Source organism: Hoplias malabaricus, chromosome 3 (genome assembly GCF_029633855.1).
Source record: "Hoplias malabaricus isolate fHopMal1 chromosome 3, fHopMal1.hap1, whole genome shotgun sequence".
Classification (NCBI taxonomy): Eukaryota; Metazoa; Chordata; class Actinopteri; order Characiformes; family Erythrinidae; genus Hoplias; species Hoplias malabaricus.
In genome coordinates this window covers 49,470,428-49,484,927 of record NC_089802.1, presented here as the reverse complement: position 1 = coordinate 49,484,927, position 14,500 = coordinate 49,470,428, and the positions used below count along the sequence as shown (strand labels likewise).

Genomic DNA, 14,500 nt, shown 5'->3' with positions numbered 1-14,500 from the left:
TTTATGAAGGTGGTGAAAAAAAGACATATAAGCTAACACAGTAGTTCTCCAAAAATAATGCCTTGCATGGTAAAGTCATGGGAAAAATTATCTTGTATACATTTGCTCAATAATATTCTTATCATAAGATATTTGATCTAATCATGGACCTACCTATAAGGTCTATTCTACTGACATAATTCAGCTTTTTTGAAAACACTGCAGATTTTGATACATTCTCAATTGTAATTAATAATTCATTTATTCATTCATTTTTATGTAAACACTTCATCCTATTCAGGGTTGCAGAGAGTCCATTGCCTACCCAAAGTCATTGGGTGCAAGGCAGGAACACATCCTGAACAGGGCACCAGTCCATCACAGGGCATCATACACTCACACTCTTGGACAATTTTGAAAAGAAAACGAACCAACCGACATGTGTTTTATTCACTGATATTTTTGGAATTGAAGGATGAACACACCTTGTTTTAAATGATTTTGTAGTGTAAATTAGAGCTGCGTGATGGTGCAACAGAAGCACTACCTGTTGCAGCACTACGCCGCTCCAATAATGAATAAAATTTAACATCAAATACGTGGAAATAAAGTCTTACAACTATCTCATAATGAACTTTATCTCATGTCTCTATATAATTAAATTTCACATATATTAATGAGCCAATATGTATTGTATTGCAGTATAGACATATTAGCTGTGGTTGGACTCTAAAGTTTTATGGGTTTGATTCCAAACCAACACTTAACTCCACAGTACACTCACAAAGCTTAAATGAGACTGCAGACAGACTGGACTTAGTCCCAGTGAGATCCTCAATCACATGCCTGCTTAAAGATGGCAGCTGTTGCAGTATCCCACCTGTTAAAAGCATGTTTGTGTAACCAGAGACAAAAGCACTTTGTTTCTGCAGCTGATCTTTAGGACATGGTGTGAGGAGCTTTTAGAAACACTTTAGATATATGACATCCCGAGAGACCACAGAAGGGTTAACTGAATGAGTTCATTGACAGTGATGCTTAAAGCTTCATCTTAAGAGGGGAACACTAGTTCATTATCTGTGTGTTTTTGGTTAGTCAAAATGAAGACGTATAATAAATCCTGATATTTTTAATGAATAGTTAAGATTCTCCAAGCTTAAAGAAAACGCCTTTAAACTCCTTTAATTACAACTTAAAATTAAAGCTTCAAAATCATTGTGATGCTTCATTAACATGAAATAGGGAGAACAGAGCCTCTCTGTTCTGTTGTCGCTTCTCCAGGCTCAGCACTGCAGAAACTACACTATAGTTTTGGAGGACGGGAGGAAACCACCGGCTCCCTCTTAACTTCAGGACAGTGCTATAAATGTGAATTACATGCTGCAACTTTAGGGGAGCTCAGGAGCAAAAAATAATAAATCATATCTAGTTTTCCTTTAACTCCAAGAATAATCACTCTTTAAATGCTTAATGTTCCTCCATTAAATCACCAGCTGACATTTGAAAATGTATGCTCTTTTAACAGTGTCTTATTTTATTGTCAGTAAAGAGAGGCTTAGGCATTTATGTAAAAGGCCTATTACAAGTCATTAAGGTTAATGAATTTAACACTGACCAGATGTAGAGTTCAGCGTACTTACTTCACTTACGTAACTGTTTCTGCCATTATTTAATTAGAAGTTTATTTATTAATTTATGTATTAGAATGAGATTTTTTATGCAGAATGATTTTTTGTCAGGACCACTAGGTGTGCCCAAGATAATTTAGATCTCAGAACACATAAATGTCTCTTGCTTCACCCTGCATTTTAACCACACAATAAAACCTTACTAAGCAGCTGATACATAAGAATTATGCTCCCTGCATGCTAATATTAACTATGTTTAACAAAATGGCAGTCTGGCACTAGCAAAGCTAACATGTTACTGACAAGTAAGCATCGTAATCTATGCATCTGTAATATGTTTACTGAAAATACTTTTCATAAATATATAGTTTATTAACAGTTCAAATGACTCCTAAAGCACTGTGTTTTTTATTCTAAAGGTGTTTAGAACAATAACAGATTAAAGTCTAGGACCCTAGAATCACAATGTGACAGTGTGGTAGGAATGTATAAATCGAAGGCTACTGTGTATCTAAATAAATCTCATACCATGATGATATATGACCATGTCTATGGTACCAGTATTGTTTGTTCTGAATATTGTGGTAGAACTTTGAATATCATCATGTCTCACAATTATGACACAGTCCAAACTTATTCATTTTGATTTATAGACTGTGTAAGTTTAGAACCTCCATTTTTTTCCTAAGCCATTTCAAGTATTTCAAAAACTATTTGTTTTGGGAAAGGTTTAGAAAATGTGCTCTGTCAACATTAGAGTCCTCAAGTGCTTGATAGCTCAGAGTTTTCATAGCTGTGCAGTGCAGTAGAAAACAAGCATATCTTTCCTCTCTCTGTATGTGTGTGGGGGTATGTGCCAGCCTGTGTTTGTTAATACCTGGTCTAATCTGTCCCCAGCAGGCCCAGCCCCTCTCTGTCTGTCTGTCTGTCTGTCTGTCTGTCTCTCTCTCTCTCTCTCTCTCTCTCTCTCTCTCTCTCTCTCTCTCTCTCTCCACAGCCTAACCATGTGACTCTGCCTCTGCTAACAGGATTTCACAGATCAGAGGCTGATCAGACAGACTTTTCTGAATTGATGACTTTGTGTGTGTGTGTGTGTGTGTGTGGCTGAATTATAAATTGTCGGCATACTTGTATTTTGTATTTGTATAAAGGATTAAATGTATAATACCTGCTGGTATGTGTGAGTATAATAAACCCATTGTTGAACTGAGGTGTAACAGAGCTGTAACTAGCCAACGCATATTATATCTGTACTTCTAATTATAATGTGTACTTAAAAATACACAATTTTATAAAATCAAGCAACTAACTATGATGTCTGGTTTTACAAACATAAGTAAAAGGAATGGGACATTCTAAACAAATGACTGAATTTGAGTGTGGTACGTATAATGATGCCACTTTTACAACATGACATTTTTTCCCTGTTTAATATTCCACAGTCAAATATGGGTGGTATTATTGAAAAGAGGAAATGTTTAGGAACCACAGCAACTCTGCCACAAAGGGGCACACATTTCAAAATCTGTAGAAAACCTTACTCAAAGAGTGGAGACGGTTACAACTGCAAAGGGGGATGGATATAGGATGTGATGTTATAAAATCTGTAAGTGTAATGTGTAAGTGTCTAAATACTTGTATATAAATAATGTATGTGTATGTAAACACATAAAAATATATAAAAATTGTACATTTTTTAGTGAATATTTTGGAGAACTTCCCCTGGTAAAACTAATCCATAATGAATAGTGCTTTAACTGTGCAGGCAGTAGAGAGTGCAGGACAGCAGTGTGTTGTCTGCTGCCAAGGGTGCCATGTTGCAGCAGGAGGGCATATGGGGAGGATGGATACCTTTGCAGCCTCCAGATGATCAGTCAGCCCTCATTGCCTCCCTAGCCTAACAGAGTGTTTGTTCTGTACCCAAATACACACACACACATGGTTCTGAACCCAAACTGCATGGCATTAATAGTATATGAGTGATCACACACACAAAGCACACATGCAGAGTCTGTGTTGAAAAATTCTGTTTTCCCCTTCAGAAGCCTCACAGTGCAGAGATGGCTTTGGTGCTGGGAAACAGTCTTCTGAGTAAAAAAGCACATAAGAATGATTTTGAATTTTAATACTACTGAGTGTTTTTGCAGTTAGAGTGTTTTCAGACTGACATTTTACCCAGCGGCACATTTCCAGCACAAACGTAATCCTCATCTTTCCATTACTACACAGTCTTGATTGCATAAAGTCCACAATACTGTTGTAGCATATGGCTAGAAGATGCTCTTCCAAAAAAAATTCTAAATACGAGTTTTCCGTAGTGTGTAAACAGGAGAATCAGGAGTGTAAACTCCTGATATGGTATATTTCAATTCAGACTGCTTTTGAATTAGGCACAAAACGCACAATTAAATATACTGTATCAGCCTTAAAAACAGCTTGTCTTGTTCTGATGAGGGAAAAATGGTTGGAAAATGCTTGGGTAAATTGAATTAAGCTTCTTTTGTTAAAAAAGATAAAAAAACCAACATACACCTCATAATAAAGTATGAAAAAACAAGGTATGGTGCAGTGATGTGCTATAATGCAGGTTTTTTTGCACCCTTTTATGGGGAACAGGCCAACTTTGCGAATCGCTGGTGTCCTGAAGCTCAGCCACAATCTTTTGACTGCAGTCTCACGATCTTTTGACTGCAAATTGCTACACCTAATCCATTTAATCAAGCTCTTCTAAAGACCTTTATCACCTGTATGAGGTGTGTTAGCTGGAACTGACCAATGTGAGCGGAGGGTTAGTGACCACTAACAAAAAAGCCATAAAGATTAAAGCTCTGAACGATTGTAGGTGCAAATGGGCAGTCAATAGTAGAGGCCTGAACTAAATATGTTGCTGCGTTGTTGTTGTGAACCGAAAGATAACAACAAATCCACCATCCTCACGTATTACACAAGAAAAAATCTTGTACAAACTAAACTACTACAACAATGACACGACCCTAAATAAATAAATAAACAAATAAATAAATAAAACAGCAGTCTTTTTTGTAGGGGCGTTCTTCATGGCCATGCGCCCCAAGCTCCATACTGCATGCAGAGACAGAGACAGAGAAAGAGGCCACAATTTTTTCGTACATATATAACGTTTTGTATATATATAAAATCCTTCTGGCTCTGAACTATAAAGTCCGTCTGGATCTTAATCTGATATTTAAACTACTGGGTCTTTCTGGTTCTGAATCGGATGTTTTTAAACGGGCAGTACACACGGCGGTTTCTAACATTGGGCTAGACCCCAACCCTTCTCTTGGATCATATCCCCTCTGTTGCATATTCTGGTGTTCTCTCTACTCCCAACACACCTGATCATTAACACGCAAATTCTGTGTTTGGGTGAGTGTTTGCTGAACTAAAACACTCCAAAATATGAAGTATAGGGTGCTACTCTAGGACCAGGGTTGAGGACGGGACCAGAGAATGGAGAAGACCCGTGTACGTCTCTCCGCAGCGCAGCGGCGCCCTCTCCTGGTCTCTAAGCCGCGTTTTGGATGCCGTTCCCGGCGTGACTCACACAACGAGCCGCCCCTTCCGCCCGCAGAGCCGCATTCCGTCCATTCACACCGGGAGAGAGCACACGGTGGATATGACCGCGAGTTCAGGAATTTAACGATGGCACGGACGTGTAATCCCAGGATCACCTGAGCAAAGTAAGTTCGAGCAGGGCATCTTTAACGACCGAACACTCTGTACAGGGCTTACCGGCGAGGATTTTGAATCTTAGTTGGGTGTGTGTGTAAATATATGTTTAAAATTAGACTGAACTTATTTTATTTACCAGATTCTTCAACGAATATTTCGTTCCACCTTAACCCCAGCAGTAACCATCGCGTTCTGTTGAAGCCTTTAAGGTGGAACGGCAAATTGGAATAAGAAGCCAACTTCAGTTCGGTAAATGGAGCTGAGAAATAACGCACTCGGGGCTCCACACTGTACGCGCTGGCGGCTTTAAAATGCAACGTAAAACTGGAAAAAGAAGCCAACTTCGGTGTGATTTTTGTGTGTGCGCTTTTTGGAGCTGTTCAGCTCGGTTAATACGAGGCTCTTCTGTTTTCTCCACCAACACAGACGCAGTATTGAAACCCGTGTACTGCTTTTTACAGGACCAGAGCAGGGAGCAAAGTTGGTGTTTTAAGGGTTTGAACTCGGTAGATGGTGGTTGTTGAAATCTCAGCTGCATGTTTGGGTGCGGAGTCCGAGCGGAATGTGTCTCAGCTGCTCGGGCAGAGCGAAACACGGGCTTTGTAATCTCAGCATTTTTGAGGGTTGCTTCTTTGGCTTGTATGTGGAGTTCATTACGTGTGAAAATAAATACAGGACTGCAACGCAGAAACTAATTTTAGGAACGACAAAACCACAATACATTTCGTGGACTAAATCTGTAGGTCCTAACAAACTGTTGGTACGATTCTCGGGTTACAGCCCCTCATTCGTCCTCACGTGTTCATCCGTTGTTTGCGTTTCTAACTCTTAAATCTCCATAATACACGTATTGCATCTGAGAATCAAACAGTTCGCGTATAACACACTAACATACGCCTTAAAGCCGTATGAGGACTGCGCTCGCAAAATCCACGCTTGCAGTTTTGCAGGTCTTACATCGAATTTGCGTTTCACTGACAGAATATAAACTCCACACTGAGAACACGGTTTGCTGGGGTGAAAACAGAGCGGGTTGCTCACATACAAATGCGTGAAGCTACTTGTATAATGTGTGGATTCAGTGACTTTTGAATGAGACTCCCCGGGCTTGGTGCTCAGTGCTGAGGGCTGCGTTTCCGTGCGCATAGGCAGTAGTCTTACAAAGTGGGTGTAAAATGTATAACGGCGAGATATGCAGCCGTCCACAGAGGAGGTTCTTGGTCTACTGGTCCTGCGTAGCGCCGTGGAAATACTCTGCTCCTCAGAAAGCAGATCCTCCCTGTTTGACCGGGAGACTGAAGAATTCTTGCTGCCATATGTTGTCTCCAGGGGCTTTTTTCTGCCCTCCCCAATCCCTCCGTCTTTCTAAAACCGGCAGAGGGGCAACCTGACTGTGGGGCCTTTTGGTGTCCTCCGAGAACAATCGCTATCCTCTCTCTTATAGGCTTTAAAATGAGAAGTAATGGTGGGGTGTGTGCACAGCTGAAGTGTTTGCGGTGTTACTGGAGAGTTGATTGAGGCTCTTGTTGCTTGGTGCCTGATTGCCTTGCACTGGAGCTTTGGAAAGCACTGTATTGGGAATGTGTGTATTAAGGGAAGCTACACACCCACCGTCAAATACAGTCTAATGCGAAACACAGTCACAGACCCTGTTATCTTCTGACTTTTGTTATTAAAGACAACTTAATAATAATAAAAAAACAACAACTCCCCATATTGCAGACCACCATCTCAGCAGTTGCACTTTTTGGATTTTGAGTGCCTTTTTATCAAAGCACACACACAAACTGGTGCAATTTAATGACTGTGAAGGAACGTACACTGCATGTTTAATGAAACCAAGCCATTGAAAAGCGATTGGCCTCGACATCTCTGTCGTCTATAGAGTCCTCCTGCTTCACCAATTGTTGCCCCCAATTGGCAGTTTAAGAGCATGGCGAACATTCACATGGAAATAAGGGGAATGTGTGCGTTCATGCGTGCTCCACTCGCTTTTTTTGCCTTGTACCAGCCACAAGTCGAAGTCTACAATCTCATGGTTAGTCACTGTGGACAAAATGACATCAGGTCACGAATTGTGAAGCCTGGAGAACAGCTGAAATGTTCAACAGGCAGCCAGTCCACTCCCATTAAACTGAAGGGACTATATCTGCATATAGTGTGAATAAGGGTGTGTAACATGTTGACAGTGTGTTCAAAGGCAGATTGAGCAAATTTTGTCTTTTAAATGATCTGCTGAATCATTCCAAAAATGCTCAGGGACACAGAATAACAATGTAGAAAATGTTGACTGAGAGGTTAGGGTTATGTTGTTTATAGTAAACTGCCTGTGTCCACCTAACTGAACAGATATGTTCAAATAAATGAGAGATATATTGTACATATGTTTTGTCAAAACATAAATTAGCATGATTTCTTTCCATATTCATATTTGAGAATGATTGACTCCACCCATTTTTCATTCAGTGTAGAAGGACAGCCAGGCACCATAGCCTCGAAGGCTCAGATATTTGGACTTGCTGTGCTGACTAACAGCAGCCAAACACTTGCTAATGACCAGGCCCCATTCGAGACTTGCCCCGGACAGAAAGAATTTATCTTGGCAACAGAAAAAAATGATTGGAAATAAATTGCTCAAGTGGGACACAATTACGGAGAAAGAGAGATATGGGCATTGCTATAAATTGGCCACAAAGGGAGAAGATTAGGCTTTTGTTTTGACTCAGCCTAGATGATTATGAGGAGGAAAAATGAAATAATTTTGGCGAAATAAAGATTATGCAAGTTCTGCACTCTTTGACATTGTGGTTGATTTCCTTATCTGTGCTGAGGCTGAGTCCTCCAGAGGTGGCTTCTATGTGTTGTGCCCTGCTTAGCCAAAAAGTAGTTTTTGTGAATTAATTGGATGTCTCTAAGCCTTGTTGTTCATCAAAGTGTGTTTGCATTGTGCGTGTGCATGTGAGTGATGGCATTGTGTGTGACTGAGATCTTGGCAAGATGGCTGCTGGTACGACTGGCTTGATTGGCAGACATGTCTTACTAGTATGACAGTGTCCTCCATCAAGCATGTCTCCCTCTTTCTCTCTCTCTCTCTCTCCTTCTCTCTCTTCTGCTCCTCTCCCTCCCCTCACTTTCACACAAACAGCTTCAAGCCTCCCAAGTGTCACATTCCATAGCTTGTAGCTCAGTGTTCTTGATTTCTATCAATGTTGTTTTCTATCTTCTTTTTCGGACTGTCTGTATCTCTAAGCCAAGCTCATACCAAGGTCACACCCTCATTAGGACCCAAGCAGCCAAAGCCTAGGCTCTGGAATCATTTCTGGTATTCATGCCTTTCAGAAACAGCACCAACCAATGGCTACTGAGAGTCTATAATAGGCCAGGTATGAGATATGCTGCAGGCTTGTAAGCTGAGAGGCTGTCATCACACTGGAGATGTTTATGGAGAGACATCCCACCTTTGTTATGTCTAGAGAATAACAAACCCCAACCAAAACGAACCTAAATTCTGCATCTAAACTAGACTCTGGATAGGTAACTGAAATGTCAATGTAATGATTGGTGAGGTAGAGGCATACCTTGGAATGATTACAAAGTCCAGCACCGTAAACTGAATTCAAGGTCTGAATTTTAAAAGCTCTGCTTTGCAATATTCTCTCTCATTCATATTGATCTATCATTTTCTTATTCAGCCACTGCTTTAATTTATTCTCCTCATTCACATGCTTCGAGAATGCTCCCCATTCGCACTAGGTCATATACTTGTTGAGAATTCTGGCCCAAGTTGTCCAAAAACCTCAGGAAAACCCTCAAGTCTAAATTATTTGATATACTGTTTCATATTTGAACATAGGAATAGGTTGTATCTACATTTTTCATATAGTTTCAAAATATTAACAAGTTATATGGTATCACCGTGGAGTAGGAGCAGGAGTCGGGGTGCAATTCAGGGCTGCGTAAACCTCATGTCTGCGAGTGTGGGTGCTGTGAAGGGTTTTCGGCACTGTACAGTTCACCTACACACATGTTGGCTATACAAATCTGTTTCTGAGAGAGCAAATTTCAGCGACTGGTGTTGGAGGAACAGAATAATTTGAAAATAATTTGACACACCACACATCATTAATACTGCCCTCACTTTGAGTTACTATGCACATTTTTAAATACTGTGGTATACTGTATTACCTTTATACTACCCAACCCTATTTGAGCATATCATGTAATTTAATATTGTTCCATGATTCAGTTTAGTTTAGTCATTTAAGTGAACAATAACTCTAAAATTTTCCAGAGTTTACACAACATTTTCCCCAGGTTTAACATGGACTTTATCCTTCTAATGCCCTAGTACAGACTCTGGGTAAAATCAGAGTTAACCTTTGTGTGAATAGGGCTGCTAATGGCCCAGAACATTAGCTGTAACTCCTGCATGCGCTGCATAGGCAACTCTGGCGGCAATGCATATGATACTGAAAATCTCCCACTGTGCCCTATGTATGAAAGGACCCTTCTGGGACATTTCTGGACCAAATACTCCAGAGTTACTGTAGACTTTCTCCGTGCTTAAAAGTGGCAATTTAGTGTAACTCACTAATTACTATAGTAGTGGAAAACCGACGCAGAGACTTGAAATGACTAACATATATTATTTTAAGATACTTGTTTTAAATTAGCTCACAAACTTCATTCCAATAAATTGGAAATCAATACAGCTTTTAAAATATTATTGTGGTTGTATATTATTAATTCCTTATGGGTTAATTAATGCAATTGAACCACCAACGTCAGTCTGATGCATTGTCAGTCTCTCTCTCTCTCTCTCTCTCTCTCTCTCTCTCTCTCTCTCTCTCTCTCTCTCTCTCTCTCATATCATGGTCTTGCTGTAGCCCTCGCTCTTGCTCCAACATTGTCCTGAGGCAGGCAGTGATATTAAAAAGCGTTTAAGAGGACTGGCTGTTACAGTGTGAAGTGCTGGGTCATAAAGAGCAAACAGGAGCAATAGGCGTCAGTTCCCCAAACACACGGCTGAACACACATACAGACGCACACACGCACACACGCGTGCCTCAGCAACTGTGTCTCTCCCTGAGGCGCTCTCTATGCAGGGAGACTGACCTCCCGTGAGGAGCCACGTTCACAAACATCAGCTCACTGTGCACAGCAAGTACAACTCTCTTTTGCAGTGTACACACACCAGTACCAACCTTATGATCACAAATGTTCTGTATACATAAACACTCAGCAGAGAGTATATTCTCAAAACCTTGTGGAATTATTTGGCCGCAAATCTTATTGTAATCGTGCCTTAGTGTTGCCTGTTGTCAGAAATATTTGGTGATTTTTAGGTTTCTGTTATTAGCTTTTCACTCTTTCTAATACAGCTAAAAAGACTCTTATTTTGATCAGTGAAAGCTTATTGGCTAACATTGTCAGATACTTGTTTTCTAAATTCAGTTGGAAGCAATCTTAAAACAGCTTGCTTATTTGTTTTCTGACACTGAATTACATACTGTAATCTATTACACTGGAGAGAAACAGAACTGTATAATCTAAAAAATCGTTTGTAGCTGCCATATTGAAGGTTAAATTTTGTTGTATTAACTAGCATTTCTGATACCTCATTAGCCTCATAGATACAGTGCTGACCAAGTATATTTTGGGTAATTGTATTAGTTTGGGTTAAGGCAAAAGTGCTTTAGTTTTGAAGAAAGTGGTGATATTGTTTTTCATGAGGAGAGAATGTAATGTACCAATTCTAAATGAGAATGTAGCATTAGCTGTCAAAGCGTGTTTAGCGCTGTGTTTTGAGTACACTGACTATTTTGGAATGTCGGATAACAGCAAAGTTTTGTGACAAAGATGAAATTAGATCCATGATAGCTGCTTTACAGTAATGTCAGTTATATAGAAGTCTTGAGCAAAAGGCTCAGTGCTGCAGACTAGGTTTGTGTGGGATGGAGCTTTAGACACAGTGCCTGCGCGAGTTCGCCGGCTACCATGACAGCACTCATGGAAGTTATGTATTATTAATATCCAGCCTTTTCTGGTGTTATTTTTATCTGTTACACTTTAAACCATTCTTCAAAGGACTCCCCTACATCTCTTAGGCTCTCTCCCATGCTCTTTCTTCCTCTCTTTCTCACTCGCTCACCTGCTCTTCCTTTCTTTTTTCTGAATGACAGTAGTCTTTGAGTATAAAAAAGTTATTTTATTTATTTATTTTTATTATTATTATTTTTTTTACATAGATACCAAGCCCACATGTATTAATATGCATAAAAAATGAAAGGTTTAGCTGTGCACTGCTAATTAGAATATGCATATAGTGGGACTAGAAAATGAGGGTATTTTATCAGAAATGCTTGATTTAAATAATTGGAGTGGAGTGACTGTCACTATTGCTCCAACATGTGCCCCACTGAACAAGTACAAGCTCTCAGAATGTGTGTGGGTGAGGGATAGGCAGTGCAGTGCTAAAGAGGAGAGCACTCTACAGAGAGAATGAAAAGAAATGAACAAATGGAGAACCTGAAGGGATGACACAGGTCCTTGAACAGGGTGTGTGTGTGTATATATATATATATATATATATATATATATATATATATATATATATATACACACACACACACACACAAGCAGGGTCTAGGTTGGAGTGTTGGTTTCTGCCCTGTCTGGACTTTACTGATTAGGATTGTGACACCTAATTCCCAGTCTAAGTGCATAATTTTATTTTTCTTTCCCTACCTGTGTGTATTATTGTCAGTTTCATCACTCTCATGCCTTTTATACAACGTTTTATACAACATTCCAGTAGCCCAATATGGCTGTGATTTATAAGCCTTAGAAAAACTGATTGCAGCAAATTTATTCTAACTTCATATTTATTTAACTGATGTCCTGCTACTAATGTCGTATTTCCACTGCATGGGTCTGGCTGTACACGACTTGGCTCACTGGAAGCTTGTCGCATTTCCACTGGCACTGCCCCCCCGCAAAATGTCGCAAAACCCTGCCTCTAGGAGGAATTGCTGGCTTTAAAAACCACAACGACAGCGGTAAAATTAGGCACTGCATACTCATCCTCATCCTGTATTCGCATGTTGTTTTTGTTTTTTGGACTAAACACAGCTTTGTGCCCCAGTTCTCACAGATCAGATTTCCTTGTTGTTCGTTCGGATTTCACTGGAATTTTTTGTTGGCCTTTGACCCAAGAAGCGTATAAACCTCTTAAAAACACCTTGAGGTAAAGTAACGAGCTGACATTGTGGGACTGAATAAGTACATGGTTTCAGGACCAGGTACCAGGTTTGGCCAGTGAAATACAAAAGAGATGTGCAGATTCAAGTAGAGTTGTGTAGGTTCCATGCAGTGGAAAAGTGCCATAGGTAACTTATCACTTTACACTGAAGCTAACTGTTCCTTTTTTAATTTCTATCTTACAAAAATAGAAGTTATCATGCTGATAAACTTCTTTAAGTCTTCAACTGAAGCTTATCAGATATTGAAGAGCAATGCAAGTTGGTTGACATAATTCTGAAGCCCTCATAGCCTCCAACCCTGCTTTTACAGTTGACAGCTGTGATGTTGAAACAACAACAGAAACTTGTCAGAAACAAACAGAATACAGTTCAAAAAACAATAGGGGCAGGCAGTCAGGAACAAAACAAATTAAGGTTAACACAGGTTAATCTGGCCAGTACTGAAATAGCTTGAGTTGAACATGTTTTGGATTTGAAAGCGGAAAAGAAGTACAGGACAGTGCTCTGTCTGTGTGTTTTATGGAGCTGTGGTCAGTGACTCGAGGTGTGTTTTCTTATACTTTTCTCCAATGATGATCTTCACTAAATCAGCAGAACTGTTCTGGAACCATATTCCAGACTTAAACAGACAAAACTTGACATCATTTAGACATTCATGACGCCTCCTTGGTTCACATCAAGTGGTACTGGTACACTGTCTAGCACCCATGTTCTAGAGAATCCTGTATGGAACCAGTTCAGGAATCAGAGTTTGACAAATGAGCTCTTGCAAGAAAAGTGTTTTTTTTTTTTTTGTTGTTGTCACAATCTCCTAAGCCTTAAATTACATAATTTGATGTTCTATTTAAAACAATGACAGTCACTAAAACAGTCTACCATGTACTGGGCATTCTTTTTTTTTTTAATGAAACTTTGCTATGCTCCCACAGATAAACCAAACATTTACCTCTGCTGACAAAACCAAACAGGAAAGCATATATAGTGAAGGAGAAATTGATGTATGGTTTTTCAGTAGAAAGGCTTGAATATTATTCAGAAGATTGTAGTTTGAGGGATACCTGGAATTGTCTACATTTCTTGCAATAACAGTCTACATAAAAGCCCATTCATGCTAGCGTAGACATGCAGGATGCCTTCTGGTGCAGGTCAACCTTACCATAAGTTAAAGAGGAAAGGACCCCATTATCCCAAGCTACAAGCTGAAGGTAATTAAAGAGGAGATGATTCGACAGGTGGTTTGAGATAGAACATGAGGTTAAGCTGAACCCACTCAGACTAGCAGGCAGTATTGATTAAGAAGCATTTGATGTTATCTATAGTATAAGCACATCTCTTCACAGCAAAACCCTAACACACTTCTAGACCTGCATGCTTCAACTTACATGCTGTACACATTTTACACCACCTTTCTTCCTGTGGTATACTTTACATTTGCACTTTACTTCCTGTCACTTCATCTCCCCCTCATTCTGTGCAGAAATGTGCGAGTGTTGATTCTCAGGGTCACATTAGCACAGATCTCATGATCAAATTCTGTGCAACTAGCCTTGTGTGATTATCTTGAGCTAATGCAGAGTTCTGCTTGTTCTGAAATACTTTGTGCTAGGTCCTATTATTCCATTTTAATGGGCCCATATTCTATATTTTATTTTCTGTGAGGACCATTTCTAATGATGCTATTCCGATGCATTGCACCTTGTCTACTTGACTCAGTACTACTTTGCTTTTCTTTGCTTTTCCAATAGGCAATATTAATATGTGGTATTGTGTACAGGGTACTTATTTTATCACTTGCTCACTTGTGGTTCCAAGCAAGCCGAATAGAGGCTAAAAGCATGTGTAAACATTGCAGAGCGCTGATTGATTTATGGACATGTCAATCACAACAAAGTGCAGACCTCCAGGACAAATTAATCGTTTGTAAAAACTCCAAGCTAC

General features: G+C 39.7%; 1 protein-coding gene across 1 annotated transcript in view; it reads left to right on the top strand.

Moving 5' to 3' along the window:
• The first annotated feature begins 5,182 nt into the window (after window positions 1-5,182).
• plxna1b (plexin A1b) overlaps window positions 5,183-14,500 on the top strand; it is a 172,264-nt gene continuing 162,946 nt past the window's right edge. The window contains exon 1 of the mRNA XM_066662771.1: window positions 5,183-5,308. The gene's annotated coding sequence lies outside the window, so the exon portion shown is untranslated. The remainder of the gene's footprint in view (window positions 5,309-14,500) is intronic.